The following is a 27,602-nucleotide window of genomic DNA, read 5'->3' as shown; positions in this document are numbered from 1 at the left end:
GTTCATCTTTATAAAAGGTTTTAAAATGTAAAAGCCAGTGCTGCATCATCCAAAAGGTCTGGGTCTTACATTTATGTATCTGTTTTGTGTTCATTTGTTTTTTTCTAATATGCAGGCCTACCGTGCCTGACATTTACTGGTGCACAGCCGGACTTAGAAGCTACGTCCTCTGGAATGAAAGTATAGCTATAGCCACTAGGCTAATATGGCTGAAGTTTATGAACTACATATTTTAAATCCATTTATTGATATATTGGGTCGAACCTACGACCTCGGGCTTTTTTATTACTATATAATATATTTGATGTCGTATCAAAAATCTTGAAAAATGTGGCCTTGAAAAAATATATATATATATATATTATGTGTGTATATTTTGGAAATTTTATTTTGTAAATCTTTCAAGGAATAAATGAGGATTAATTATTATCATTATTATCAAAAATCTGTAGAAAAAATATGTTTTTATGGGCAACAAAGCTGGCGTTGAAATTTACGCCTAAAATCAAACGCAAGATGTCTGCGTTATACCATTACCCCACAACTTGACATCCAATTAATACAGATCATACAAACCTTTAAAACTAGAAGCACCGGACTTTACCAGATCTTATTTCTGTCAATAATAAATATTCTATATATTACATACATAATTATGTCAAATGAACGAAAACCGCAGCCGGAATCTAGTCAATAATAATTTAACGCTCCTTGCTCAGTTATCGGATTATGTCGAACGTAACGAGATAGTAAACACTAGTCGAGAATTCCTTTTGTAATTTGAATCACAATAGAGATTTTAAAGGAATTAACTCTTGAATAAGAGGATTACGGACTTCAGGGTTTTTCATTGTGAAAATCCTTGGCCTGGTTGTGAATTAGAACTAGCTACTGCACTGTAGTTATGGATCTAGGGAGGGCGTAGGTAATAATAGTATCAAAATCAAAGGCACTTTATAGGTCGCACTGCTAGGATTAAGATTATAACAAAGTCCCACTATAGCTCGCTAGTCATTTGTTAAAATTTATTTCTCCTTCGATGTCTTACGTCGTATGAGAAAGTGTTACTTGGTCATGTGGAAAGAAATGTCTATTTGTACACAAACGGGTTTCAACGCGTTAAGAATTGGTCGAGAATACCTGTATTTTTTAAATTATTTATTATTTTATTTACAAAGGCGCAAAGCTTAGCGATGAACATACGTATATAAGAAGTCGTACCCGTATATATAAAGGGTTAGGGTAGGAGGCTCTTATGTTAAGTGATACTGTTTATGTAGAAATGTAATAAGACCCTATGTCGGTGGTTCGGAAGTATCTCGATGGGCATTAAGTTCCTCATAGTAGTGGTGAGCGGCAAAAAAACTATATTAATATATAATTATTTACCCCAACACAAATGTCTCTGACTACTTACGGGGGCTGTCTCAACTCATGTATTTTATGTAAAATTTGAGACACAATAAACATATATTTTTTTTTGATATATAAATGAAACCCGCACTTGGTGAACAACTTTTACAATTTTTTATGAATGTATCTTAGCACCTAAAACTCTATACTTTATCAACAATAGTCACGGTAATTTTTACTATCAGATGCTATTTATCTAGTCATTTATCTTATTAATTTGATTTGTTTCATTTAGATTTAGTTCTTAGGAAAAAAACTGATATTCGTATTTATAATTTTAGTTAGGAATAAATAGTATTGCAGTTGGCAACCTCGAGGCTTATTACGAAGGCAATATTCTGTTACGCGAGCTGAATTTATATTAACGAGCTAAGTGTCACCCCTTGCGTAAAATACAATTTTTTTACTAAAATTTATTTACTACTTTAATTAATTATTGTAATAGGGTATAATTAAAGTAGCCGAATGCATAATAAGCAGAAAATAACAGTGGCACTACAATCTCTGTTATTATTTAGCATCTATTTCGTGATCATTATTTTTGTTCTACTATGCCTTCTATGCCTGACACACGCCGGCGACTTGAGAGTCTAACTCATACTGATTTCCTCATGATGTTTTCCTTCACCGTACTAGCGAATTTTAAATACGCATATTGGTGCACAAGTGGGGTTCTAACCTGCGACCTCAGTGATGAGGGTCGCAAGCTGATACCACTATGCCAACACTACCTAGTCCAGCTATAAGCTCTATTACAAATGAAATTGCATTTTTTTTATGAAGTAATGTATAATATGAAAATGTATACCTACATATTTATTAAAGTTTCAGCAAAAAACAATATTCTTTTTGAAATGGCCTTTGGCTTTTATACACGCCTATAATCTGTTTGGCCATGAATCTATGGATTGACGCACTATTTCCTTGCTAAATTTAGACAATACTTGCTCAAATTATTTAAGAGACTCAATGTCGCTGTGTCATATAGAGCAGACCGCGTCCTCTAAAACGGGTCATAATTTGAAGTCTTGAGGTCTGGGCTAGATGAGGGCCAGTCGTCAGCTCTTATAAAGTCCGGAACGTTGATTTCAAACTAGGCTTCGGTTGTTCGTGCCTTGTGACCAGATGCAGAATCGTGCTGGAAAGTCCAAGGTATATTTTTTAAAGGTTGAGAGTTATCACAACATGATCCAATACTGTATCTTGATACACTTTGGCTGAAGTTTTCACGTCTTTTTCACAAAGATGTAGTTTTGTGACTTGATAAGACACTCTCCACGAAACCATCAGTGATGCAGGATGACGACCATGTTGTACCTTAAGACCACTTGAGCAGCTTCTTTAGAACTGTGAGCATACACTTTATCATTTTGCCTTTATATATGGTATTTCAATCGTGAAAAAATTTTCATCAGTAAAGAGGATATTTGTGTGCTTTTCACCTGCGTATCGCTACAGAAGGCGTTTTGATCGATCCACTCTCTTTAATTGTAAATATAGGTTTAGGGCATCTCCTGTATATCGACGATAAGCACCGAGCTTCACTTCTAGCTTTATAATACGCGACAGAGTCCTAGCTGAAATCTTAATTTCTCGTGATAATATTTTTTGCTTCGCAATGGGGTTTCGACGAATTCTGGCTTTAACAACATTAACTGCTTTTTGTAGTTCTAACAGCACGCGGCCGCCCCTATATTTTCTGGTCTTCGACAGAAGAAGTGGTGTGGTATCTGTTGATAGTACGATATACGAACATCTGGCTGATACCAAGTTTTTGAAGTGTCTAGAATATGACCGACGGCTCCGTACTTTTTTTTGACGTTCATAAGTGTACATTGTATTACCTATATGAATAAATGATTTTGACTTTGACTTTGATACATATTTTCATTAATACCCAAATCCATATTATAATTTGATAATTAGCGCAAAATAATGTGAAATGGCGCAAAATCGTAACAAGTTTAAAAAAAAATATACATGTTCCAAATTCAAAATAATTAAAAAGTTGAAAATTTTTTTTTTATTTGTAACAGAACTTATGGCCAGACTAGTTAATCAATACGATTTAACAATGACGTCAAGTTAGAAACTGACATGTTTTATACTAAAGATATGTTTTATTTAAATCCAAAGTCCAATGGAGTAGCTAGTCATTTATAATCTGCAGAACGCGAGTATTCTTCAAAGCATCCTTTCAAATCTAGATGTATAAATCATATTGAATTTTCAATAATATCAAAGGTAATATTTCATCATAGAAAACCAATACCCATATGAATACTGTAATATTTTTACGTACTCCATTCATTCGTTGTATACGCAGTTTATTCAATCAAATGGAAGTAAAGACTGTTTAGGTAATGGCACTCCGTGTTTGTTATTTGACTTAAATATAAATCCCTTTTAGAGCCAATAGACAGGGTCACTTCGGATAAAGTGCTAATTGTGAGGAACCTGCAGCGAATCTTGCAAGATGGGATCTGAAATGCGGTTGCTTGATCAATATACTGGACAAGAAGTGTTTGAGACGTACTGTCGTAGAATGCCAGACTCGGTATTATCTCAAATAATACGGGTTGATCCTTTTCACCTCGGTTAGGCATGGAAACTGGTACCATTTCGGGAGTTTATTATAGTTTTATATATAACACTTTTTTATTCATTTTGAATAATTTAAATATATTGTTATGAATAATCATGGGATTTACAATTTTGACTGATTAAAATTAAACATGGGACGTGATTGTTGTTTGATTCTTTACCGTACCACGTTGGGTTGATACATTGAATTATAATCCTTTCACTCCACGCTACGAATAGTTTTTAAACATTAAAATAGTTGGTACATTTAAATATGCCGAATACGATAGTAAAACGATGGCTATTTTCAATTATTCGCATTGTATGCAAAAGCGAATATTTTCGCTGCTCAATCGGAGTGGAAAGTTTTCGACCACAATTTGTTTTCCTGTAAATATTTTCCACATAGTTCGTTAGATTCACATGTTAATGTTTTGTTTTTGTTTTCAGGTAAGAATGTTGCTAGATTTAGGGGTAAGTTCTATATAGAATATATTTTATGCTTTATATATGTAGTAATCGTAGCAAACAAGTGGACTTTAATCCTGTATACTTATAGTTAGATATTACTCACTCTTTAGAGAGTAATGTAACGTATCTGGAATTATCCATAACTAAAACTTTTCTAAGACATTTCACGTAAATCACAAGAGAGAACAAAACACGTCTTTACCGGATTTAAGTTATGTAATCTTATAAACTTGTAATTATTTTACATACTTATGTCACCGTGACCACGCACGCTGTAAAGCACGCGAAACGTCGGGAAAAATTATAATATATTTATAATAATAGATAGCTTCAATCCGGTTAAAAAGTGTTTTCTTTCAATGTGTAAAAGCTATGTTAACAAAAGACAATACTAAGAGAGAAAAATATACAATCTAAAAATAACCTCACAATTAAGTTTTTTGTAATTTGTACGGAAGTGATTTTATTTTGAAAGCTTTTTAGTTTTATATGAGAACAGTTGAAGGTTTTACTACACCAGCCACCTCTTTAAACAAGCAAGTTATGAACGCGAAATTCGACAGTGGCGCTGCAACCCTATCTTAACTTTAGATTGCATTTGTTTTCTTGATTATTTTATTTTTTATAGATGAGTAGGTGATAAGCGTTTCTGTACTTGATTCTTTGATATTTAGGTTTTAAGTCGTGCCGGTTTTCTCACGATGTTTGCTTTCACCGAACAAGTGTTCATTGAATGATTCATTCATTGATTGATGTAATTCGAACGTACCACCTCAGAATCGGACACTTAAGCCACAAGGTCAACTGCTCTTTTAAGTAGATAACTAGTATTACCACGAAAAAAATATGAATCAAGTATCACCGAGATGTACAGTTAATTAGTTTATAATGACCATTAAATACGAATTCCAAATTTTGTCGCCGAACCTATTCTTACTTATCCTTACTTATAGAGGTTCTTCATTAGCCCATAAAAGATCTACATACACTTGGGATAATCTGTGATCTCTGTCACGCAAACGATAAGAGTAAATATAGGTTAATACTGTATGATACGAAATTCGTAATACGTGCGCCCTATATTGTAGTTCTTTACGCTTCGGATGATAAATTGATATTAGATATAGGTAATATAAAGTTATATGAATTCGTAGGGAAAATACATACGGCAACGAATCTCCTCTTCCCATATAAAATGCTTTCGAATATCTGATTTTTTTCTAGAATCCGATTTTCTACTTAAATCACCTTTCATTTTGTAAGGATCACGGGACGAGTCTATACGATTTTTCTATAGAGGCACGTCCCCAATTCTCTCAATTTAATTTCCTTCACAGGCAATATACCTATATAAAACATTACTACAAAGGTGACGACAAGGTGACGTTGTCACCTTTGTAGTAAGTAGTTATATATGCGTTACACAAATATACAGTCTAACTGATATATTAGGCAATCTGGTGTTCCAAATGTGTACATGCAGGCACTAAATACCATTTTCATCTGATTAAAACGTTCGTCCTTCCAATTAGGCAATCAAAGCTACACCCAGCGCTGCACCGCTTTTCTAGAACTTCCCGCGTTCGTGAGCGCATGCGTGTCTCCATATTCCGTCCTTTTCTCGCGTATTGCGCGGCAGTCTCTATTGCGCACCGCAACGCGCCGCCGGTAACGCTGCGAAACCATAACAAAACGATGCTTGCTGACTTTTCACAGGATTTTCGAGTGTCCCCAAACGGTAGGGACAATTTACTTCAGATTTGTATGAATTAACCCAATGATTGCTTGTAGTAAGTAGATGCTACCTTCGACTATCGCTTTTAGTCTTCGCGCTTAAGGGAGGCTTATGAGAGACGCGGTACGCTTGGTACTATACGATGCTTTTATATATTAACACTGAAAAGGCGCCAAAGCTTAACTATTAATAAATAATTGATATTTAAATTAAAATTATTAAGGCTTAAGTGAAAATATTATTTAATTTACTTGAAAGTTATTGCGCATTATAGTCGCATCAGTCACTTGTTTGCAGTAATTTCATTGCGTATTACTGTAACGCGCAAATACTTTTGCGATGTTCAAACTGCGATGTAACCAAGCATTTGTTTGAAACAAAAAAGTATTACATATAATAATCGAGTTTCCTCACTATCTATTGCCGATAAATATAGTTCATTTTTTTTATATACTGCGTAGGAAAGCCGACAATGTGACTTAAGAGGTTATTGCGCATTTAGATGTGGGTAGTTTAAAGGTCATAATGGCGTAGTAAGGTCGTGGCAACTTGTTGCGTTGACGGGTTGACAATAAGGGAGCATCATTTTCCTGTTTACTGATTCATTCATAAATTCAATTAATGTCATGTTTCCTTTGTTATTTACTATGAATAGAGTTTATTAGCTGTCTTTGTTTACACGGCAACAATATTTATCCAATTTTGAGTTGCTAAATTCAGTAAAGTCATGTGTAAAACAAATGATTTCGATTGACCATGCTGCGAATGAATGCTATTTAATTATACTACTGGGATTTATTTATTTTATTTTAGCTAAAGCGAAATAATATCTAGACTTACTTATATATTTAGGATTATTTTACAGCTATAGGGGCAAGACTTTTTTCCTAACCATATGTGTTATATTTAGGTGACATTTGTAATCACTTAACATCATAGCAGACTCCTGTTTGCGTCCTGTTTTACAAAACAAATATAGTCCGTGAAAAGGAACGCTGTTGTTGGAACAAATGTTAATTAATTAATTGTAACTTTTAAGAAAACGTCTCCTATTTTAGATGTTGTAGCAGCTTAGGTACTATGTCCACTTTACATAATTTAATGATTAAATGTATTTCTACTAAGAAGATATTTTCTATCTATTTTTCTACTAAGAAAATATTTCGTGGAATAATACTAATGTTAAATACTTTTAAATAATAACGTCAACGTCAACATTAAACAACATTGCCAGGAAAAAATATGTGAAAATTCAAAAGAAATTTGTTAATTTATTATAAGTGAATAGGGCTAAGAGACCTTTAATATAACAATGCAGGCGAAGCCACAGGTCTCGCTAGAGGTTTTAAATTTACTTTAAAATCATTTGTTAAACATTAAAAATACACTTTCTTTTGTCTAATACAATTAGCAAAAACATACTAAGAACAAAAAACTAAAGTTTAAAATTGAACGCCGCAGTAGCTACGTCGTAATATTGAATTGTTTCAAACAAACAGAGACATACATTGAGATGTATATGTTTGACAGGTGAGTAAGGTCAGGTCGAGGTGACCTTTAAAATGCAGCGCCTGTCAAATCCTCAGATCGATATTGTTCAAATCGAAATAACATTCATACAAATAATTAGTCTAATTGCATTTTACAACTATAGTACTCTTTCGTCTCTTTCTGTTAAATTGTGTTTTCGCAGTGTTGAAAAGAGATGAGTGTTTTAGAAAGTACAATTCTATATTTTTTATAAATGTGTATGTGTTTGGCTTAAGTGTGACGTAGAATAGCTACGAAGCTATTTTTTACAAGATATAACTGTATTGGTACTGGACGACATGTGGATTTAACAGAGGTCAAAGGAGCCTTTGAATTTTTAACTAGTATTGTTGGGAGGAGCCAACCCATTCCTAATATATTTTTAAACACATTAATTATTCGGATCCTATTACAGGCGTTATAAAGTCGTCTAATATAATATTGGGCGGAGAAGGACGGTGTTTAATGTACTTGGCGACTTTCAAAAGAGCCCAGTTTGATCTGGAGTATGAAACTGTCATGACATCCGAGACATCCTCGAGAACAGATCGTTGGAAAAAAATCAGCCACAAATTATCAAATTTAATATGAGTAAATTGCACAAGACATATTGCGGTCTCGTAGGCCAGTCCATAATTTCCATGAGGATATTTCGCCCGAAGACTTGGCTTAAGTTAATATAGTCCCTTAGGAACAATTCCCTGTTTTCTCAACAACATATGTGGCTGGACGTGTGGTTGGTAACCACGTCTATTATGGCTATTATGGGTATATTAAAAGTCGGAGAAAGGCATCACGAAAACCATTGCTTTCTTAAACTATTTTATATAGGACTTCATTAGCAATCCCAAACCCACGTAATACGTCAATTTCATAAAAATCAAGGGCCATTGTTTTAAAAATGCAACGTTCTTGTATGCATATGCTATGTTGGATACTCCTCAATATCCGAAGCGCTGATTTCGCAATTTCGCACTGCGGCCTTATTTGGCGTAACATAGGAAATCATTATTAAATATGATGAAATCCTGAGAAAATAAATTTCTTAAAAAATATAAGCAATTGCCGATTGTATTGATACCTAAGTATAATTGCGCAAGTAATACGAAAAATCTATTTTGCCAGCCGGGATTAGTTACTTTAGACAGATACTTATCTACAAGGGTCATCGAGGGTCAGACAAATACTTATCTAAAGTGATAATATTAAATTAAATATGATTATTATTACAAAAAATAGTTTTGGTTTAGGATATTCCTTTTCCAGTAAATTTAAAATTAAATCACACGTGAAGATACATACACATTATCAAAAATAGGAAATTAAGTTACACGCTACAATAATGTTTATTATAACTATAATAATCCTGCGTTATAAAACATTTAGTAACAATATAGCGACATCATTATTTTCACGTAGAGTAGTGAATTCCAACGAAAGTACTGTTTGAAAAAACTTTCATGTTTGCAAAACGGACTAGCTGGCGACGTAATTTAACGACGGCCGTAAAGCACTCTGCCCCAAATTCAAAACCTGTGCGGCTTTATTTTCCATTCCTCTATGCTGGTAACAAATCTTTCGAGTTATTAATTTTTGTCTATATGTGCTGATTCGATATTTAAAACGTATTTGAAGCCGTCCGGTCAGCTTTATGGGTGCGGTCCGTGGTTCTCTCATAAAACCAGCCTGAAGTTAGAGTTGGTTATGCTGTACATTTCGAATGGTAATAAAATGAGATTTCTGTATCTGTTTAATGATAATTAGTCAATATAATAGGCAAACAGGTCATCAGCCTGACACACGCCGTCGACTCATAGGTATAAGGCAAGCCGGTTTCCTCGCGATGTTTTTCTTCACCGTTCGTGCAAATGTTAAATTCGCGCATAGAAAGGAAGTCCATTGCCGGGGATCGAACCTTAGACAAGAGTCACACGCTGAAGACACTAAGCCAACGCTGGCTCAAATGGTAATAGAATAATTAAAACATTCGTTTATTATTTTCTCAAAGCAAATAGTCATAAATATAGCTATTATTCCTTAACTATGCCTATGTTTAAATTTCAAGATTTTAATAGATGTTTTACTTAACCGATTACAAAAAAATAAATTAAATAACTAAAGTAATCGTCTCTGTTTCTTCACAGCTCAAATAGAATTTGATAGAAAGACTACTAACTACATTCGTTAATTTGCAATAAGACTGTTTTCGTTACTATGACCAAGGGGGTTATTTAATATTAATTAACGTATTTGAAACTAAATGAAACAACGATCACACATTTGATAACCTGCCGAGTTTTATGAAAAGTCTATGAGGTCGTGCTCTCAAAAGCATTATGGTAATAATTTCTTAACATATGTTCACGTAAAAAACAATTTAACTCAAATTATATTACACCACATTTAACATTAAATATACATTTATTGAGTAATTCTTAATTCCAAAGATTACCCTATAAACATTCTTTGAGGCTTTAACATTAACTTATGATATTAAGTGTGGGGGATTTGAATAGCTTATTGCAAGTATTCCTAGAGATTATAACTTTAGATTGGAGTTACGGTCCCTTTCATTTCATAATCAATCCTAAAAAATTACATTATCGGTCCATCCGTCTTGGTCAGAAGTAATAGGAATACCGTACAATTATTTGAAGCAATATATATTTTTAAATAACACTTACCTTCCTCTACTGTGATATGTATGTTATTGATAATGTATTTTAATTCATTCATAAAAATCAGTAAAAAATATACAAAATACAAATTAAAATTTTAAGTATAGAAAGTCTTTCAATCGCATTAAAAAAAATTACGCACAAGAGCTCAATCATATTAGATGATTTTCAAAATTTGAATTAAAACTGTTAGGCAGATTGGTCACGATGTTTTTTTTTTATTTTTACATAAAAACCTATTGTAGTAAAAATGGATCTCATCGATATTTTTTACAAGAGACGTTGCCGTTTCGTGTAACGCCAACGCAAAGGAAATATATGTATATCCCCTGCGCTGCCCTACTTACCTTTTGACCCTTCAGTTAGACAAGTCCAAGCGCAGGTCCCTATCCCTCATAATAATATGTTAAGTCTTACGTGTGAAGAAGATTTGTAAAAACCCAATATGAATTATTAAGTGATTTGATCGCTGTGGTAGTAGCTTAAGAATCTAGGCATAGAAACGCCAATTAACTATAGGTACAAATGAATGTAAATAATTATTAACCATCATTAAAAGTTAACCGTTAAAGTAAAGTGCCGCAAAAAAGTAAACACCTTCTTGAAACAGCAGTAAGCTTTTACCTTAACATTGTATTTGATTTTATTCTAAAGACTTTTACGTATTATTTAACAAGTAATCGTACGTCATAAAATATAATAATAATAATATCCATACACAAAATAATCGTACATGCAATATAAAGTAGATCGACTCATTTGTTATGATAGGTTATACTATTTTAACAAAGCTCACAATTCTTTGATGTCGCCGAGAGCTCTAGTTAGATATATAGTTTAAATTTATTTAAATATTCATACGATACTTCTGAACATTTACATAGTAAACAATCGTATCCTATTAATCTTAATTGTTATGATTTCGACACAAATGTACGTAGCTATAATATTTACATCCCGATTATAGGTATTCTTTTGATCCTACCGTACTAACTACCCAATGCGCTGCGTTGCCGACAATTGATATTTTCAAAATATTCCTATAGAATATTTTCAAAAAGTTAGAGATTTGTATGAAAACAACGATAATGTGGTTTTATAGAAGACATCATTATCGACACAATACCATATGTCTAACTATTACATTTAATAAAAATAAAAATAATATCCAGCCCTGCGAAGCCAGACTGAACGCTGGCTTAATATAAAATAGCGCAAAAGTTAAGTAAGTATAATCCCTAAGTTATTCATTATATATTCAACACACGCATATTTATATATTTGTATATGTTGGTGAGCTTAAATTAACGTGTAAACAAATAAGATAATTATTTTGCATATTCCGTGAATTGTAAATTGTAATTACATTTATCTAAAAAACAGCTTTTCATTTTCCGCTCTGTTTTTATTCAGTGGGAGTTCTAGGAATAAGTCCTCAGGAAAATGCACTCAGTCTATTGATTTTTATTGCTATTTGTATAAAGCTTTATCATTTTGAACATTTGGCATATATTTTGCTTTGTCCAACTTATTTCGTTGTACTTGTTATATGCCGTTAGAAATCCCTTCGAAACCGTAAACGGTATAATAAAACTGATTTAGTTTGTATAAAGGTTTATTTTTTTTTTGTTTTCAGGGCAGGGCCAAAATTCAATAAATAAAAATTATTTTCTATATCTATAATGTATAAATGATGATGTACGTATGGGCCTTTGCGATTTTACCGCACTTACGAGATTATTCAATGCATTATCGATACATTTAGTTTCAAATCAGCCGTCCATTCCACCACTGCACAGGGAGGTTGACTCGTTGGCCCACACTGCGAAGGAGAAAGCCGACCTCTTGGGCTGTCTCTTCGCGTCCAACTTGACTTTGGATGACCAAGGGAGATCACCATCGACCATTTCGCGGTGTGATTATTTAATGCCGGAAATCACATTCCGGCAACGTGCTGTTCGCAAAGCACTATCTTCCTTGGACATTCATAAGTCGAGCGGGCCGGATGGTATCCCTCCAATTGTGCTGCGTACTTGTGCTCCGTACTTGTGCTCCTGAGTTGGCTCCGGTCCTGACGCGCCTATTCCGGTACCTGTACTCGCTCGGCACTGTCCCGAAGTGCTGGTAGACCGCTTCGCTACATCCGATCCCTAAAAAAGGCGATCGCTCTGATCCGTCCAATTATCGCTCAATAGCTAAAACCTCCTTGTTCTCCAAAATATCCATTATTAATGGCCAGCTCTTGAGGTATCTAGAGGGCCACCAGCAGATTCACGTTTATCAGTACGGCTTTCGTCGTGGTCCTTCGGCTGGTGACCTTCTTGTATACCTTACACATAGATCGGCAGACGTAATTGAGTCCAAGGGGGAGGCGCTTGCAGTTAGTTTGGACATAACGAAAGCCTTCGATCGGATGTGGCACAGAGCACTGCTCTCGAAGCTTCCAGCCTACGGGCTTGAGATTATAAGATGATTCTTTCATTATTAGTACATAATAAGTACGTGTTTACACAAAAGGTTTCTACGTAACATTGCTGTACGATTTCCTAATTACAAGAAACAGATATATTTTAAAGGATATCCCTGTTTCTGATTTTCATTCCTGTTCGTTCTTACTCCTAACACACTCATTAACAGCGCAATAAGCAAAATTACGGTAGGTAAGATTGTTGTAAAAATATGAATATTTTCATTAATGTTAGTAATTAAATTGTTATAGCCAGGAGCACAATGTAACAGATAAGGATTCAAATAAAGAAATAGTTATTATAGAAACATTTTAGTTTTCTAGATACCCATCTTTATACTTGCATTGCAATGCCAAAAGGCTGTAGGTATATATTCCGAAGTCTTGCGCCGGCCAAGCCTGTCTAATATATTAAGTTCATGCTATTCTTTTAAACTATGCTTGCTTCCGGTAGTTTTTTTATTGTTTTAAAGTTCTTGGTTAGTAGCTTATGCGGTTTAAAAATGTTATATTTATGTACTACATATTTAACTTATTTAGACAATAGAATGATAAAAATTTATTATTATAATCTATGATCTACCTTTACAATTAAACTTTAATTTATTTTAATGTTCTTTGTAAAACAATTGTTCTGCATTTTTTAAGCATTTCGCATTCCTCATTAAACGTGTATTAATGTATATACTACTAAGAAGGCATACTATTTTCAATTAAATTTAAAATTTATGGTAAATACTAAATACTTAGGTTCGACCTTTGAACTTTGCGCTACGTCCATTCAAAACCAGCCGAACCGTAAACCATACATCACAATTTTCAATACCAAAGTAATTGATTAGCCGGACTGGTAATTAATTTGTATAATAGTTGTCTGACCTTTCGGTACGTGGGCGACCGACTCGTGAAACGCCCACCGCGATACGCCCTTTATAATGGGAAGTCCTTCTGACTTTAAAAAATCTGGTTCTATGACGTCATAAAACTTTTCCTAAAGCGTGAAAGGTTCTATTTGTAGAACTTTTAAAAGTATTTGGAGTTTATATCATGAGTCATGACTGTTATCCCGGAAGTAGACCTAATGGATTATATCGTTATAAATACTTTATTTTATTTATTTATAATACATATAAATCAATAGAAGTTTAAATTGTAATGGGAAATAGACAATGTTTTTCTATCCACCAGGACGTGGAAAAAATTTATGACTTATTTACTAAGACCAATATTATCTATCATAACAAAATTAAATTCTGCACGAGTTGTGTAACCCAACATTCGTTAAGTATATATACATATAGGTATATGTATATATTTTAGTTAAAAATGACAAGTTTTTGTTTACATTTCTCAACAATCATCGTACACTTGAAGCCAATATGAACCCTTTAGTTTTTACCACACTTATAAATTATATTTTAACATTCTCGTTAAGTCATAAGTGTCATTTTGATTCATGAACTCTTAGATAATTTTGTGTTAGTTATAAGCTCATATTTTAAACTATTAAAGTTAGTTGTTCATAAAGTCTCATATAAAGAGTTTTATTTAAAGATTTCCATACAAAAAATCCGCCACCAAACTTAATTCACCTAAATTTACTTTTTTATATAAGCAGTGTTGCTAACATTTAAACATACGACACGCAATTATTCAGAGTAAATAAATATACAAAGACAAGGGTGGGTATAGAAGAATTTTATTTTTAAATAGATTAGTTTATTGAAGTGTGGCGAAAACGTGTGAGTGTAAGCCCAGTGTTGCGTGACTTTTAACCATCTGAGATCGAGTGATCGGAGGCTGTGCACCAACAATTCTTTAGATTCTTCTAAATCAATAGGGTGAAATTCAGAGTCGCGATTAAGCGCTAAGTATGACTCCTGTATGTGTAAATGTATTGGATTTGATATACCGAGATCTCCCTATTAGATCCAAATTCGACCAGGCACAGATATTAAGGTGCTGACATATGAAATTGGTTCTTTTTAGATAAAAAGTAGATTTAAAAAAATATTATATATTTAATTAATCAATGTCCCATTGCTGTCTATGCACGCGGATGGGATTCAATAAAATCTTTGAAGGCGGTTTCCTAATATATCACCTACTTGTCGTTAAAAAACTAGCAAAAACTGACGCGACGAACTGCGGAGTAATACATATGTCTATTCAATCCCATTTAGACAGGATATCGTACAATTGTCTAAACAAGATCAATTAATAATAATCTTTTAATAAATAGTAACCAAATACCGATCGGAAAAACTGACATGTTATTAAGTTCACAAAGTCAGTGTTGACGGAAGCGATCAAAGCGAATGGAAGTTGTTTTAAAACAGAGTAGGTTTTTCATAGGTATATATTTGTATATACAGTACCTTCTGTACAGTAACTCTGTCCCTAATGTATAAAACTTACATTATATACACGCGTGAAATATTTAAAAAACCTACAGCTGGCAACTACTGACTCGAATAAAAAAAATGGTTAACTTACCGTTATTAAACAAAGAAAAATAAACAGCCGCTACAACCTTTTTCGGTCTGGGCTTCATATTAATCAATCTGTTTCATGATCAATCTCAATCTAATACGCAACTTTTTGTGTCTAAGGCAAGCTGGTTTCCTCACGATGTTTTCCTTCACCTTCCGAATGTTAAATGCGCACATAGACACAAAGTCCATTGATTCACAGCTGGGGAACCTACGACCTCAAGGATGAGAGTCGCACGCCATGGATGAAGCCTTGAACTTATCGTTATAAGTATTATATAACATCATGTCATCGTATAAACAGAAGGGCAAATATTCAAAGCCCTATTTATTCGTGACTTCAGTAACAAAATATATATTTTATTCGTTATAATACACAGTCCATCCTTTATATAAAAGATAATAATCTACCAACTGTAGTTAACCGCTGCATAAAGAATACTTTTGCTCAAGTCCATTGTTATAGTGGTCGAAGCTATCTAGGTCAATCGAGGCGTAATTTATTTGGGGCAAACTCGATACAAACTGACACTAGTGAGAAGCATTATGAAAATTCAAGGAATATAGGTCTTTGAGAGTATTTTTTATAAAGATTTTATTAGTATTGCGATCCATACAATTATTTGCAACATTCAAGATATCAAAGATAATATTATTATGTAGAAGAAAACACTCTTTTTTAAATACATTTGCTCTCCCAAAGGGCGGAAAACGGCTATAAAAACCACATACCACAGCCATATTACATATAGACACCCATATTTGTGGGGGGGCGTTTCCTTCCGATAGAGGATTATTACCTGCAGGTCGTACCTATAAAATACATATTTGGAAATATTTTCGGAAAACTCAAGTATTTTCCTTAAAACATAAAGGTATGTTTTAAACAAACATGAAAAGACTTGCTATATATCGTTTGACAACTTTTTTCTTCTACACTCTGCTCTTATTTTTTGTTAAGGGATGTCATATAGCTACCCTATAGCCTTGATAAATGGACTAAACAAAAAAGACTTATAATTAAAAGCCGCTGTAGAGGTCAGCGCGTTTAACCATACAAACCCCTTCAGTTTTATAATTAGTCAAAACAAATCTCCTACTTATTAAAGATACACTGAGAACTGACTCTCAGAAGTTTCCCTAAATTATCTTTAATTTTGTAAATATATATCTAAACTTAAATATCTTAATCAAAATATCACTTTCGCAGAGTATATATAAGGATTTCAAAATTTTGCTTTATGACCAACCCGGCTAAGTCGTAAACTGAAAATTATTCCTAAAATTGTGTGAAGAAAATATGATTTAGCGAAAATCTCCTAAGATGACTGTTTTTATTTATTCAGCCCCTCTGACCTTGCGTTAATAATGTCGAATCTCGCTGAATATTGAATAATCTTTTCAATTTAAGGATTATTTCAATTTATGGATTCGTGTATACATTTACTTCTTTTATACGGTATATTAAACTGCATTTAAAAGCAGCTACCGCAGCCTATGGGACACCGATTTTTTTAGTGGATACGTTTCCCGGAGGAGTGCCTTGAGAGGGCGTTTCTTTTAAGCATGAAGTACGTTCTATTTTTATTCATTCATATTCAAAGGATCACGTGGCCACCAACCAGATGGACTGATGATGACAAATGAAAGACTTATCTTCCTCAGAACTGTAACTGTCATAAGAGAGCCGCTGGACAGAAACCGGTGGAAACAGATGGTCCGCTCTAGATGCTTCGTTGCTGACCTCGACGCTCAGACATGAGCTGCCGATTAAAGAGAGAGACGTTCCATTTTTAAATATATATAGGTTATATTTGCTAGGGAAGACCTCCATTGGGAGCTGAAGCAATTGCACGTGTGAATGTAAGGAAACCAAATCGAAGTGTGCCTGAAGAAATATCATCATCATCAATGGTTATACAGTAAGCCTTAGCCCCCTCAAGTATAGTTCGCCATCGCAATCTATCCAGTGCTTCCCGCGTCCAATTGCGAACCCCTATTGTTTCGAGGTCCTTGACAACTCCAGCCCATTAACGCCTCGGTCTACCGGATTTTCTCTTGCCACTGGGTTGTGACTTCAGTAAGGACCTTGGGGTTCTGTCGTTCGCCATTCGGTGCACATGTCCCACTTGAGCCTGTTGCACTTTATATATGTTATAAAGTTCTGCATTGTAGCGATACGCTAAACACCGTCGTCGCAAACAGAACCAAAGATTCTTCGAGGGGGTTGGGGCAGCACAGTTTTTTTTTTCCTGAAAAATAATAACATTTTTTTTTGTAATCGGATGACTGGTTCTGACGAATTGCTCGAAAAAGTCGAGCGTAGTTGAGTAACAGCCTTACGCCTAAGCTATATTCCCAAGACAGAACACTAAAATGTTCGTTCATAAACTTAAACCTAACTAAAGAATAGAAACAGAAAGAAAAACTTTTCGGTCTTTATATATGAATGTGTTTGAACTGAACTATAACAACGGGTTTTCACTCTACAATAGCAGTATACTGTATATAATAAATCTTCATATTATCTGAATCAGTTGAATAATTTTGACACGATTTTTTTTTTGCTTGACAAGACTGATTAGGGCAAATATTCAATATTTTAATAAACAAGAAATAAATAGATGTAATTGTGAATCATCTTTAGCCGTGTTAGTCTAGCTTGCGACTCATCTCTGAAGACTTAGCTTCGAACTCCGGCTGTGCAACAATCAATTTTTTTTTTCCATTTGATACTAACAACCCAAAAAGTCAACGACGAGTGTCATGTTCATAAGTCTGATCACCTACTTTGCTATTACAAAAAACAAATACAGAAATCTAAAGCCAAGACCACTGCTATTTTATTTTTTTAAGTATATCTGTATACATTCCAAATCGTACCTAGTTTAATCTGAATAGTGCTTGAATAGGTTTTGACTATTTACAGACAGTAGTTGCACACATTACTAGGAATCGCTACGTTAAACTTTATATTAAGCTTCTAACATAGGAATATATTTACTAAAAGCTTCAAAACTAATTACAGATTCCGTGCAAATTAAACATAATATTTTTCATTCTATATGTATTCTGTTCTCTTTTCATCAAATTGTATAAACAGAACAAGACTAATACGTACGTTTTTTTTATTTTATATTATGGCAATAGTATAAAAATAAAAAATAAACTTAAAAATAACTTTATGCCAGTTTCAAATAAAAGATTGGGCAACTACACGCGAGAAAAAATTAACAAAGACATGAAAAGAAAACAAAGGGATAAGCTAGTTAAAAACAAAATATAATACGTACTTTAAAACAATGTAAGACTTTTAATAGAACCTTATTCAAAATATCGAACTCGGCTTGTGTGAATTGACCTCATAATGTAAATAGGTACATAATACGGAAGTATTCCCGAACCAATTTCACTTAAGGTCCTTCAATAAAGCCTACCAATTCTTAAAAGGCCGGCAACGCACTTGTGAGCCTTCCCACTGTCTCTTATATAACGAAAAATCCTTGAACCTTCTTTGTTGAATTATTTATCTTAATTTTGATACAAAGCTTAGCTTACATTTTTTAAAGTCCTATTCTTTTTCGACATCTTATGTTGGTCAGCTTCTTACCAACCCGAAACATATTGGATCGCCCGGAATCGAACACTGTGCCTCCAGGTAGTTAAAGTATTAGTGCTTTATAATTAGTAACTGTAATAAGTTCTACTTGGGTATTCCATTGAATTTATTTATTTTACAATAAATACATTATTCCATAAATGTAAGTAGTAATAACCTCAGTGTTTTTTTTTAATTATGAAAATTATACGTCTGCGTTCATGTTATCAACCTCAAATCGTAATTACTTTCGTCTGTTTAGTGGGAATTACGTTGTTTGCAGGCCGTAGCCTTACTTTCAGCCGCTGTCATTTTCATTTTCTTAATCTTTTATTTCATTTTACAAACTGTTTTCTTAAATACCTCTTTTGTAGAACAAAGAACGTTAATAATGTAAGAGAACAGAAAATATTTAAATTCAAATATTTCGAAACTTATTTTGCTGTTATTTAGTACAGAAGTGGTAGATACACTTATATTTTGTATATTTTATTTAGTCGCATCCAAAATCATATTCCTCATTTTTCTATTGTATTTTAAATATAAATAGATGGCATTATATGGTTATTTTCGTCTGATATATTTCAAATAATATTCATAAATGGATTTGAATAAATCGGTATGACCATTGTAGTGTCAATATAAATATGTCTGGACGGATATATTCGCACACAATACGACGCGTCTAAAAATAGATGTCTAGTGATGCATACGCGATACCAGTTACGTAACTGTATGTTATATTCGGACTTCGTATACTAGTTATATCATTAAACCGTGAGTATCAATTCTAAAAATACACCTCATAATCGAATATATAATCTTATTTTAAGGGGTATAAGGAAATGAGCAGTGTTGGCCAAGTGGCTTCGACATACGACTCTTATCCCTGGGGTCGTAAGTACGATCCCCAACTGTGCACCAATGGACTTTCTATCTATGTGCGCTTGGTATTGGAAAACATTATGAGGACACCGGCATGTGTGTGTCAGGCATAAAAGATTAATCACTTACTTGCCTATTAGAAATTATCACGTAACAGATACAGTAATCTGAAGCCCAGAACTCAAATGTTGTAGGGCCATTGGTATATACGCAAATGAGAGCAAGATTAAGATTACAACTACGTATTGAGATTATTTCATAAAGTCTATATTACCAATAATGTTGAGGATAGTGTATGAGAAAGTTCTGTGTTAAAGTTATGGTTTTTTTCGGGAAATTAACTTAAAGGTTGCGGTTTTGGAATCCGTGTAACAGTCAAAGGATTTGGAAACGCCCTCAAACGTGCACTAGATAGATAGTTGAATAATAAGTGATTTAATTGCTGACAATCGGCAATTAAAAGATTTGGTTTGATATTCCTAAAATCCTCGCCCGCATGTATTTGATTCTAAGACTATATGATTGTATTTTAGCATTAGTTCTTTCTACTATTAAGTTCTGTTATAAGCCACAAATTCTGTTTCAATTTAATCAATAACCCATAACAACATTACACCTGGGAATAGCACTATTGTTTACTATACTACGCGTTCTGAATCGATATACGATAACCGATACTTTCAATTGTGTACATGAACGTACAAAGTAATTGGTAATACTAGTATAAATAAATCTGTACTTACATAAATTGGCTATACTTATATCGTCACAACCCTAATTGTCTCTCGACACATTATTCTCAATATTTATATTGGCTAAAGAGGATGGTTTTCCTCGTTTGGATATCGCCATTGTTTAGCAAATAATTATGAAAGAAATAGTGTTGAAATGTAATGAATAATTTATAAACCTAATTGTGGTGTATTTTAAAATAGACTGTAGTAAAGGATCTGAAAGCAATCTATATATATCTGCTTTAATACATTAATTCACATGTAGTCTTGGCATAACGTACTTATTTACGATCCGTACATAGGCCGTATTATTTACTCCGCACTTCGCTTAATGAATCGATTGACTACCCAGCGATAGCCCAAGCCGAGGTTCGAGTCTCGCAGGAGACGCCCCTAAAGCTATTCCACCAAAACAGCCTGAGTTGAGCAGTAAAGGCCCTTAAACCTACAGCGAGATTTCATTTTTTTTAAAGGAACTAATTATAATACATGCATTATATTTTTTTAGTAAAAGATGTGTTTGGATTCCAGCTATGGATATATTTTACACAATATTAAGATGTTAACAAAAAAACAGTGTTTACAGTATATATATATAAATAAACTAGCATAATGGAATTACTTAGTCGAGCTTACTTGTTTACTTAATTAATTTTGTTTACGCAAAAATGCCTTTAAGGCTTATTATAAGAAAAATAATGTTTTATCTTGTTATTTATTAAGACTGTATTATATTGACAACATCGTAATTAGGAGTAATCTTAAGAGTATACAAACAATTCAAAATAGACATAATATAAATCAGTACTTTTAATAAAACTTATGTTTAAAATCCTATTTCAAAGCATTTTTTCTTTTAATTGTTTATTTTAAAGCACTATTAGTATAATTATCTGGCATTGTTCGATTCCAATATTTGTTTCGGTAGGAGAATTAAACGTTGAAAAATTGTAATAGTTCAACAAAGAAGAAGGTACTTATTTTTTTGTATAAAAATAAAAAAAAAACATTGGCGCTACAACCTTTCTAGATCTGCGCACAGATTTCTGTATCTGTTTCATGGACATTTCTCAATCTCATATATAAGTAGATGATCAGCCTCCTGTGCCTGACGCACGCCGTCGACTGGGTCTAAGGTATGTCGGTTTCCTAACGATGTTTTCCTTCACCGTTCGAGCGAATGTTAAATGCGCACATAGATAGAAAGTAGTAGTAAGTAAAAAAATCCTCGGAACAGTGAGGTCGCTCCGCGAAGCCTGTGAAGTGCCCGGGAGACTTCTGTGCTTCTGGAAGGAGTTGGGCTGGCTAAATTAGCCAGGGCTTCTACGCACAACGGACCGACTACGTGTCTAAGTGCGGAAATTGAGTCCACCTACCTACCTAGATAGAAAGTACAGTACATTGGTGCACAACCGGGGCCCGAATCTACGACCTCAGGGATGAGAGTCGCACGCTGAAGCCACTAGGCCAACACTGCTTTTTATAACTAACTTTTTTTTATATAAAAGGGGAAAATTGGGCAGGAGGGCTGATGCCAAGTGATACTGCCGCTCATAGACAGTCTCAATGCCAGAGGGTTCGCGAGTGCATTGCCGTCCTTTTAGGAATTGATACGCTCTTTTCTTGAAGAACCCTAAGTCGAAGTCGAATACCAGTCCTTTCGAAGTAAAGATATAATGTTATCAGTAAAAAAGGTGCTTTTGTTCCTTACGAAAAGTTTAGTTCTGTTTAATAATAAAAATCTGTCAGTCATCGTTTATCCTGTTTTTATCTAAGAAATTGACTTTCAAACATGTTATGTTATCGGTAACTTCGGAACTTTGATAAACTTGGAATAACTTCGCTATCTGTTATGCTTTGACGGAGATTTCTAATCTTCTCTACTTATAGGAACATAAAATATGAAAGATATATATGTTTTGTGATAAATTTATACAGGGTACCCGAATCACGTCCTGTGCACACGTCTCATTTAAAAAATACTATAATTGTAAATCTAAATAATTCTGGAATCCACTTGAACACACACGATCAAAATCCAGCAATTTAGAAGCTTAATTACAATTGGGTGTGCACAGAAAATTGACACATAATGATTAAAAGAGATTTAGAAATGTTTGTTATTTATGTAGTTGTATCATATTCTAGTCACAAATGTTATTTAAGATACTAAAAACCAGTTTCCTTCTCAATATTTTATTCAATCTATATTTTAATATTTTAGATATTAATTTATTATTGTTTGTTCAGCCCTTCTGTTCACGCCTTAATTTATTAAAATTTTATTTGTAAATATTTGAAAATTTATATTTATATGAAATAAGAAGGTACCTCCTTAATATCTTTTTTTTACATAAAATAAAAACAAATGATTGGCGCTCAGATTTCTGTATCTGTTTTATGATCATTTGTTAATCCAATAAGCATGTGGAATGTGGTTAAGCGTCTGTCCAGTTATGTATTGAAAAAATTATCACAATTACACGCTGATATAATTGCAGGTGATACCAAGTTATACAATCATAATTGCTCGATCGACATTACGCGGAAGAAACTAAACGGAAGCTATACCCGTAATCCAATACAATATATGGCAAAACCGCATTTTTTGCTTTAGTTTAAATGTCGCAGTGTACACTCGAAATCATTGTTTACTACAACTTAAATGCGCTGAGATTACTCTCGTAACTTTAAACGGAGAGCAATTTTATTCGCTTAAATAACGGCACAAGTTTTATTTTAAACATAGTCCTATTGAGAAGTTAATTTATATCGCGCTTATATACTTTTGTCTAAATATTGTAAAAATATTTTTTTATTCTCTTTTAAAATTTTCCAGTTTACCGCACAAATTACTAGCAGGAAGAAAACCTTTGACAGTTAAAAAATATATTTGCAACTGTTTTTTGGAAACTTACAAATTACATTATACTTGATTCGTCGAGACATTCACTTAAAGAGTTGGAACTTCGAGCAGTTTTGCCAAATCACTTTGATAAGTTAGAACCAAGTTTGGGGATAGTTTCTTGGCAATTTGCCGAATTTCGAAGCATATACGTTTCCTTATTACGGTAATAAATGCACATTTCATTAAATTACTTCATTAAAATTAGAATTTATTTACTATACAGTCAAAAGACGTATGTATTTAATATTTTCATTAGTTTCTTAGTTGCGGTATTCAATAAAAAAATTACACTTGCTTATATAAGTGTCCCTAATTAGAAAATTATATGACATTGAATCTGATAACACAAGATACACGTACAGCATGATTTTAAATAAAACTTCTTATAAATGCTTATTTATTACATAAGTAACATAAATTGAGCAGTGTAAGCCAAGTAGCTTCTGCATGCGACCCTCTTTTTATGTGCGCATTTAACATTCGCTCGAACGGCGAAGGAAAACATCGTGAGGAAACCGGCTCGCTTTAGATCCAAAATGTCGATGGCATGTGTCAGGCACAGGAGGCATAGCATCTACTTGCCTATTAGATTGACAAATGATTATGAAACAGAAATCTGAGGCCCTAAAAAGGTTGCAATGCCATTATTTTTTATTTTATTTATTTTACACAAATTGACTATATATGAATTATACATAACATCTTGCGTTTTCGCACACTTAATTTGAAAAAGCCCCGGAAATATACTAGACACAAATATATGTCTACCTCCTGCCCCAGATTTGTAGTAGCTCCATGCTGTCCCAACGGAGTGTGAAGGTGTTATGCATAATTTATGATCGAATAAAAGTTGACGTAAATTATGCTATTTTCTTTTTACCTTGCACTCGACTGCATTAGAAGGACTCATTTACACGCTAAGCGCTGTATTCATTTTAAATTTTGCTCTAACATGAATGGGTAACATGTTAAAATTACCAAGTAATTGCCTGAATTTTTTATTATCTCAAATTATTCTGACATACAACTTACAGTATTGTCACTACCGTTGTTATGACATGGGCAAATTTTAACGTAAAATAAGACTGAGAAGCTCACTAATGTTGAGGAATCTATGTCCAGTAATATATTAGTACCATTATTAAATATTGTTACATTGTCATTGATTCTAATATATGAAAATTTTAAATTCTACAAAATTTTGATTTTATTGCCGAATGGAGTAAAAAGGATAAGTTCGATACACACCCATTAATTATGTCATAAAGCTAATTGTGAATAAACTGCACAAAAAATGCACAGTCAAATTAAATCCAGGTTGAAACCCAAAATCCGCGTCAATTTATCAAAGTGTTTTCCTCTACGGAAAATTGGTTTCCATGAATTCTATTCACTCATGTCTTCGTTCGGTTTCTAAAGCACTGCCTAGAAGTGCTTTAAAATTAACTAACTGCCGCAATGCAGTTACGATGCCGCCAAAAGCTGCTATAACATCGTTGAATAGCTAACACGTTTTGAATTTCGAAGGCGTATTTTTTCTATACTTGCTGTAACACCAACGTTTAAACCTCCAAACGGCTTTTAAAACTCTTAAATCTATTCCGAGTTTTATGTGCGTTTTGCGAGAAAACTTAGGAATCAGTGTCTAAGACGTGCAATTTCTTTTTTATACATAACTGGAGGCAAAAGGGCTTACCTGATAACAGCCACCCATGTACTCACTTGCAAGTGCATTGCCTTCAAAATTCTCAAGAAGGTTGTGTTCTTACCGGCTGTTCAATAAATTTTTGCATTGGGCATTTGCTAATACGAATAAAGATAATCATTGTTTGGAAATCGGCATGGCTTAGTTTAGGTACATTTACGTATAACTTTACCGTTTGTAAACGCGAATTTATTGGATAATGGCAAGCCACATCAAGTTGTTAGATAACTATTTGATATTATGATTGATGAGATGTTTCATCTATTGTCGCGAAATTAGTATTAGCAATATTCCACTCTTTTTATACATTTCAATAGATTCCAATGATATGTATCTAACAAACATATTCTTTTGTAACTATTTGTACAAAATTTTAATAAATAAATGTCAGCTTATATGTTACGGGTATCGCTTTATTTAAATTAATTAATATATCTATACCATCATACTATACAAGGTTATTGGTTATTCGATGTATTTCCTTTAGAATGTGATAGGATAACTACTTGTGATAATTTTAACCTCGACATAAGGCCGTGGAAAAATATTGAAATAATGACGTCGTTTTTGGTTTCTCATTTTAAAATTTGGAATCATTTGCTTTAATGTTCATTAATAACCAGTATTTAATCGTTTTTAATGAAAAAAATATATTACATTTAAGTTGAAACAACGTATAAAGCAATATAACTCAAAACTTCGTTTATGCATATTGGAGTTAATATTATTGCATACGTTGAATTACCAATATCCCTGTAAATACTTAAATTATATTTATATTGGAATTGGAAAATATAATAGCAATAACATCGCGTGACCACTGTGACAGGACAAAGACGCCATTAACAGTAGCTCTAGTTAAAAGTTATTTATCGAAAGCGATATCTCGCTTTCTCCTTTCAATTCACGATCAGGTTAAAATACATCTCCAATCAGTTCATGAGTTAGGAATATTAATTAGCCCGACGCGGGATGAGATAATTTTAAAGTGCTTTCGTGGTCCTACTCTTTAAGAAAATAATCGCTGGAAAATGTTGATAGAACATATTAGTCGTTCGGTTTAAGTATTCTTTATTTATAATAGATTTCTTGAGAAAAAATTGTCAGTTTTGTGGCTAAAAGATTCTCGTATTTTTCAATTAATTCTTTCTTTTCTTTAGCGAACACGTGTATTATGTAAACTTATAAAGATCTAACATTGTGAAGAGGCCAATTAAAAAATCAAAAGCGCTACAACCTTCTAGGTCTGGGCCTTAAATTCTTTAATTTGTGATTATTTGTTTTTCTAATAGACACTTAGATGATCAACCTTCCTGACACACACCGCCGACTATTTGGGTCTAAATGGCATGTCAGTTTCACGATGTTTTCCTTCACCTTTCGAGCGAGTGTTAAATGCGCACACATAGATAGATCGTTGGTGCACAGCCGGGGCTCGAACCTACATACTCAGGGAAGAGAGTCGCACGCAGAAGCTACTAAGCCTCGTATAATCAAATATATTAAATATATTATCTTTTAAAACGAGTCATGCCCGTCATTCTGTATTGACCAACATTTTTAAAAAGCATTGTGTAGGTCATGTAGAAGCGCCGTTACAATATCGTTATTTGACCCGTTTACACGGCTCCAGAAATATGCAATCACAATCGCAAACAAGTAATTCCTAATGAAGCAAATTGCTTGACGCGCTCTAATAGACTTGTAAAAATGAATGAAAACTTAAACTGACGCGGCCATATTGTAAAACATGGACTAAATAGTTAGTTACCATCAAGGCAAAATACAAAATACCATCCGTATCACCTCGACGTCCGTCGTTCCACAACTGAGCGTTTTCTAAGGCAGTTTTAGCCGCGCACCACCACTTTTTGGAACCAGCTGCCCACTGAAAAGAGCGTACCAATTCTTGAAATGCCGGCAACGCACTTGCGAGCCTTCTGGCAATGTTAGTGTCCATGGGCGGCGGTATCGCTTCACATCAGGTGAACCTCTTTGCCTGCTATTACATTAAAAAAAAACATGGTTATCAATTTTTCTTATGCACCTTGTTACTGTAGTAATTAACACTTCTATCTTTAGTCCACGTTTTAATAAAGCTCAAGTTGTTTTCCCCTTTTAAGTGCCGTCATAGATTCAAATTACAATTTTATTAGACCTCAAATTCATAACACTCTTTTTCTATGGCGATTAAAAAGATTTTGTAATTGACTCGGTACCTTTGTACTTTGACCGAAACACTTATTTTATTATGTCGAAGTGAAACCGGAAAATTGCCCCGAGAAAATGAAGGTTTATTTAGAGCGTGCTTAAAGGAAATCTGATTTTTATTCCTTAACTGAAACGTTCTTCAAATACTGGTTAAATTTAATTGTCGAATTAACCTTGCTTCTAATAAAAACT

The 27,602-nt window shown here is 33.5% G+C and overlaps 1 protein-coding gene across 1 annotated transcript in view; it reads left to right on the top strand.

Annotated features, from left to right (window-relative positions):
* LOC123711655 overlaps positions 1 to 27,602 on the top strand; it is a 138,303-nt gene that overhangs the window by 42,975 nt on the left and 67,726 nt on the right. The gene's annotated exons all lie outside the window — the stretch shown is intronic.

This window comes from Pieris brassicae, chromosome 1 (genome assembly GCF_905147105.1).
Source record: "Pieris brassicae chromosome 1, ilPieBrab1.1, whole genome shotgun sequence".
Lineage (NCBI taxonomy): Eukaryota > Metazoa > Arthropoda > Insecta > Lepidoptera > Pieridae > Pieris > Pieris brassicae.
This window is presented reverse-complemented; position numbering and strand designations above follow the sequence as displayed.